The sequence below is a fragment of the Microtus pennsylvanicus genome, chromosome 7 (genome assembly GCF_037038515.1).
Source record: "Microtus pennsylvanicus isolate mMicPen1 chromosome 7, mMicPen1.hap1, whole genome shotgun sequence".
In the NCBI taxonomy this organism is placed as follows: Eukaryota; Metazoa; Chordata; class Mammalia; order Rodentia; family Cricetidae; genus Microtus; species Microtus pennsylvanicus.
The window spans coordinates 83941294-83947376 of record NC_134585.1 but is presented as its reverse complement, the minus strand read 5'-3'; the positions used below and the strand labels follow the sequence as shown (position 1 = coordinate 83947376).

At 42.4% G+C, this 6083-nt stretch overlaps 1 pseudogene; it reads right to left on the bottom strand.

Moving 5' to 3' along the window:
- Window positions 1–268: 268 nt before the first annotated feature.
- Window positions 269–4557, bottom strand: LOC142854029 (transmembrane protein 126A pseudogene; annotated as a pseudogene).
- Window positions 4558–6083: the final 1526 nt, after the last annotated feature.

The window sequence follows — 6083 nt, the reverse complement described above, 5'->3', positions numbered from 1 at the left end:
AAGTGCTTTTACTAATTTACATTACGTTATATTACTTTGTTCATTCACTATCTCTTATAACTGCTATGTACTAGGTGCTACTTCCTCTAAACATGGTTTCCTTTAAAAACAATTCCTATATATGTATAATCATCAAAATGTCTCTGGGGAAACTATAGCATATTTTCTTAACTAAAAATTTGCTTATTTTCAGTTATGTTAGTTTTAAACATTAATTTTATGTCATTGGAAATTTTCCTTCCCCTCCCCCCCTTTTTTTTGCTTCCAGTCAATGGATTTCTAGGCCAGGGTGAGGTAATTGAGGTCCGTGAGAGTCGTTGATATTGCCTAGCCCCAATGTACGCTGTGAACACAAGAATTGGAAACTCTAATCCAGTTATTTGATGTGTTTCCTTTCTATGGCTGAGGGCTTGATTCACAGCTGGCAGCTAGGCCACCATGAGCTGATGTAGCCAAAAGGATCGGGATCAGATCACCCAGCACAGAAAAGAATAGTCCACCTGGTCTCACCGTGTGGGTTTCACAGTTCAGATCACCTGTACTCAAACGTTTTGAAACGTTAAAGACACGTTCACTGTTAAATGGGATTCCTGAGGCTGGTAAGGCGAAAGCTATTTAAGCTTCCGTCACGTGCAAGATGCGCCGGGAAAGAGTTTGCTGTTAGGCCCCTGAGAGCAGCATTAAGAGCAATCAGTGTATGCCGACCTGTGTTCAAGCAGATTCCTCTCCGATTCTGGAAGCTGTTTATTTCTTCTGGGTGTGATATAAAAACACTAGTTTTTTCCCCTTAGTTCTTGGTTTATGATCTTTTGTCTTGGCCCACCCCGGGAAAAGGACAGCATGTTACGCCCGCCTCCCGGAAGTGGGTGCTTGTCCAGATTCTCCTGTGGGAGGCTTAGCAAAACCTTTGCTCTGGACTCCTGGGTCCCTCTTTTCTAGGCCATTTCTTTACATTTGTTGTTAGTTTTATAATTTTTGGAATATTTATTTAGAAATAACCATTTATTTCTTTAGAAAAGCAGCAGGTATATTGTGTGGGTAAAGCGCTTTTGGAACTGAAGAGACCAGGTCTTTAATCCTACCTCTGATGACTAGGAGCTGTGGGAAGCAGGTCACAGGCTTAGTCTGCCAGTTTCTCTTTCTATAAAATAAGGATAATAATTTCCATCTCACAGAACTAAATGTGACTTCATGAAACAGACCTGATAAATGGCAGATATGACCGTGTTTTGAGTACCTTGACTAATATTATTTAATATTCCAGAATCCTCTAAATAACACCTAGGGACCATGAATGGTTTGTATTTCTTGGTTACAAGACCATGAAATAATTGCCAATTGCAAACAGTTTTATTTATTCTAATTATCTATATTTTAGAGTCTTACAGTGCAGTCCAGGCTAGCCTTGAACTTTGGATTCTCCTGCCTCGACCTCTCAAGTACTGGAACGGCAGGAATACATCCCTATGCTTAGCATTTGATGCTATTTTTACGGTCTCACAGTTGTCCTATATCTGCACTCCTGTTTAGTAGGGATATTATTGAAGCACCCTATGACATTTTCATTTAAAGCTCTGATACTTATTAGCAAGTAATATGTGAGATTATTGAGATTTCTGCTTGGATTCAGAGGCACTTATTAAATAATGTGTCATTTCCAGTTTGCCCAACCGAGGATGCTTTGATTTTAGTTTTTGTTTGGTATTTCCAATTTCTTTGTAGTTATGGTGTTTTTCAGGTATACATGAGATATCTCAAAAATGCTCCAGAGGTTTTTTCTCTTTCTTAGATTGCCTTTACTGGGAGAGATACAATTTAATGTATCCCAAAACATGATTCTAATATTTCCTTAGAACTTTATGTTCACTGAAACTTCTCTTAAGAATTTACATAATTCCATAACCATTTTAACTTTACAAACTATGTGGAACAAATAATACCACCATTATAATTTAGATGAGGAAAGTCAGCTCCAGGGAAGCGGTGATAGGTAGGAATTAGATGTTAAAATATCTCATTTGAATGGTTTTGCTTGTTTTAGTTTGTTTACTATTATTATTATTTAATTTGATTTTCATCACCATCATCATTTGTGTGTGGTGGGGGATGAGTGCGCCACTGAAAGCAATCAGAGAACAACTTTCTAAAGGCCATTCCTTGCCTCTCATTGTGAGTTCCCCGTCTCAGGTGGCCCTTCTCGTGTGGCACGTGCCTTTGCCTGCTGACCCTGCTTGACTAATTTTATTTAAATAAAGCACAGTTGACCACGAGCCTGCTCTGGATCCTGAAATTCCTTTGAATCTTTGATGCACAGGACTGTGTATGTCTTCATATCATAGCAGGCACGTAAAAACAAATATCCACGTGTCCTCCTTTCTCAGTTCAGCTCACGCGTGAACTCCAGCACAGCAGGTCCCACTGACAGAGCCCATTGCCTCTGCAAGGAAACAAAGGGCCCCAACGAAATCCAAAGAATGAAAATGACATGGAAGCTAGACTGAATGATAATCTTGCAAGATCGGGTTGATTGGCAGGAGTACCCAGGGCAGTAACAGTGACTAATATTCCCTACAGTGCTCTCCACTGACTGAATATTATGTGGCAACTGATATTCCTGCATGTTTAGGAATTGCTATTTTTTTCATAGGGTGTCCTTCTATTCCTTTCCCCATTTACATCTCTCTTTGTCTCTCTATCCATGGTTTCCATGGTTAACAAACACTTTGCTTTACAGACTGACTTAACGCATCCTGATTGCCAAGGGACTTTTCAGAGGCACACGTTTAGTAAGGTCTGCAAGCTATTTTGTAATTTTCCACATTGAGCTAACACCTGGTTTGAGTGAGAGTAGCCAGGAGGGTCCCATAAGCAGGAGCTGGCTAGCAGGGGCCCAGTGCCTCCCACTTATCTGTAGCATATAAACCTAAGCCTACTTAAGGCCTTTTTTTCCCCTTGAAAATGGGCCAGGGTGTTTTCATTTGCTACACTCCTACCTAATAAGGCATCCCAGTCTGCTGGTGCCTGATCCTCAGAAGTGTGTGTGAGCGAGCACCGAAGACACGCCAAACAACAACGTCTTCCCATCAGTCTCGCTCCAGAGGATGAGGAAAGATAAACTCATTCCAATGACGGGCCAGGCAAATGGGCAAGCGGCACATGGTAACAGCTCCTAGCTAAGAACAAAGAATGCTGTATTCAAACAGTCACGTTGCTGTCTTGGCATCAAGATTCCCAGCAGTACGCCAGACTCCTGCAGTAAAACGACCTGTGAAAGTCTTAGAAACATTTTGTTAGATTTATGGTTTTATTTTATATGTGTGAGTGTTCTGTTTGCATGGGCACTGTATATGTACCATGTGAATGCCTGCTACTTACAGAGGTCAGAGGAAGGTGTCGTACCCCCTGGAGCTGCAGTTATGGATGGTCGTGAACCACCATGTGGGTGCTGGGATTTGAACCTGGGTCTTCTGCAAGAACAGGAAGTGCTCTCGGTCTCTGCGCCATCTCTCCTGTGTAAGTCTTTTGACTCAGCTTCTCCACGTATTATTAGACCATGTAGTACTTTTCCTCTCGCTCGTTTGGAACTTTCTTATCAAGGCTCATCTGGGGCTATGGTGGCTGCGGTGGCTCAGTTGCTGAGCTCTTGCTGTGTCCACCGTTTATCTCCAGTACTCACAGTGTGGATCTGTGTCACCGTTTGAGGAATCGAGAACCCCTGGACCCCTACTTCCTTTCTCTATTTATTTGGAGTAATCAGGTTCACCCGAGCCAGAGAGTAAGACCATTTCTGTGTTGTCTACTAATTCAGTGTATCGAAGTAGAGATGGAGCTGAGTTTTCCTAGTTTTTATCCCAATAGATTTTAAAGACAAGAGGAAGCAAACTCACCCATAGAAGTACTCAATAGTTTATGAATGCGTGCACACACATGTGAGTGTGTGCAGGCATGTGTGTGTAGATGCATGTGGAAGCCAGTTGTTGATGATAGTTTCTTCTGTCATCATCAAATTTATGTTTCTGGCCTTTAAGTAAAGCCGAGTCCACTGAAGACCAGCTGGTCTGTAAGCTACGGCCTCCTTCCAGCTCTCCCTCTCCAGCGGTGGGGTTTCAGGAGTGCTCTGCCGTGTCCACCCTTCCTGCTTGGGTTCTGTGGATTAAACTCAGGTCCCCATTTTCGTGCAAGAGGCCTTTATTCTCTGACCCACCTACCCAGCCCGACAGCCCTGTTGCTTTATAAACGATCTTACTTGCTTTGCAGTGACAGTTGAGATGGACACCCATCCTTTTGGAACGCTCCTGGGAATCTGCTGTCATCATCTATGTTTAGGAGGCAGCAGAATGTAAATCCCATTGCTTTGGGGATGAAAGACTCGAGCTTAAATTTCAGGTCCCTGAGAATCAGCTGTGAGCCATACGATTGGCCAAAACACACCTGCAAAATGCAGGGAGGAATGGTGTTTTCCTCGGGGACCGCTGACTTGAAGCAGCTAACATCTCCATGGTTCTTTAAACTGGGCCTGGCTTGTAATGAGTGCTCGTTGGTACCAGCAGAAGTCATCCCGGCTTGTTGGCCCTGCAAATGAAGGACCTGGACAGCAGCTAGTGCTGGCATCACAATTACCCACCTATCTCTCCATCTGTATCTGTCTCATCATCAGTTTCTCCGTCTATCCACTTTCAGTGCTGGGGCCAGAATCCAAGGCCTCTTTTAATTAGGCAAATGCTTTGCCATTGAGTTATAGCCTTAGACACTTATAATGACAATAACAATATTGACTGCGTTCTCATTGTCTTAACTTATCCATTTTAGAGGATGATTTTGATAAAGCTATTTATAGAAATTCCAGTTCCTGTGCCCAGAGCTCCTGTTATGAAATTGATAAATTATCTTGTTGTTGAGTTTTAATTGCACATGCTCAGTAAAGTACATTCTGTTTTCTTGCTCACTTGAACTTCAGTACCAAACTGGACCTGAGGGCAGACGAGCTATGGGTTTGAGGATGTGTCCGCACGCGTCTCAGTAAGCTCCATGGAGAAGGAGAGGCAATTATGCTAAACTTTCTGCAAATCCACGGTCATCAAGGAAGCCACAGTTAGTTAATGACGGAACAACCCAGTCCTCATTCCCGTGTTGATTTCTGCGCTCTGAACCACTTCATTGCCTTTGTGTTCGGATGAAGGGATAGCCTTCATGTAGGCTCTAAACCCAAGGTGATTTAGGCCTCTGTTTTCTGTCTATGCTTGCATGGTCTTAAAAAACAAAACAAAACAACAAAATAAAATGATTTTCCCCTTGTTGTGAGAACATGTGCATAACAGTTTCAAGTATGAAATCATTTGCATAAATGAGGATTAATTTCTTTCTAAGAGAAGATAGCCAATACCAATTTAGATTTGTTTGAACTGGTTGAGAGTTTTGTTTCACGAATTGGAGTGATGACCTTTTAAGAACTGGGCTAGTTTTATCTGAAGGCAGGTGGGCTTGGTGGGGAAGAGGGGTCTGTGGTAAACTCTCCAGTTGGTACAACTGGGTGAAGCTATGTAAGAGGACTCTGGGGAGGATGCACGGGGGTCTGTCAGGAAGCAGCTCGTGCCATTTTTGTGTGTGTGTGTTTTTTATGGTAGGACTAATTATCAACATGAAAATTCCTTTGGAACCCAGCTTCAAAGAGGAGGCCATCAAAATGCTACACCTGTGAGCAGGTGGCTGCCAGGTCTGGCCCTCAGTTTCCCCAAGAGTTCCACTTAAAAAATAAAAAAGAACTCAAGGTTTGAAAAATACTGATAACTAGAACCTAGGAATATCTTTATTAAATTTGTTATTTTAAGATACCAAGTGAAGTACTCTTAAGTTGTTAAGCGTTTTTCATATTTTCTTTTAATTATGTGTGTATATGTGAGCGTGTGCACATGTGTGTGCACATGAGCTCAGGTACCTGCAGAGGCCAGAGGACTCCCTTGCAGCTGAGATAATTGGTGGTTGTGACCCAACCATCACGGGTGCTCTGCAAGATCAATACGTTCCCTCTTAACCCCTGAGTCATCAAATAGCCCCTCATTTTTCATATTTTTAAGGTATACTCA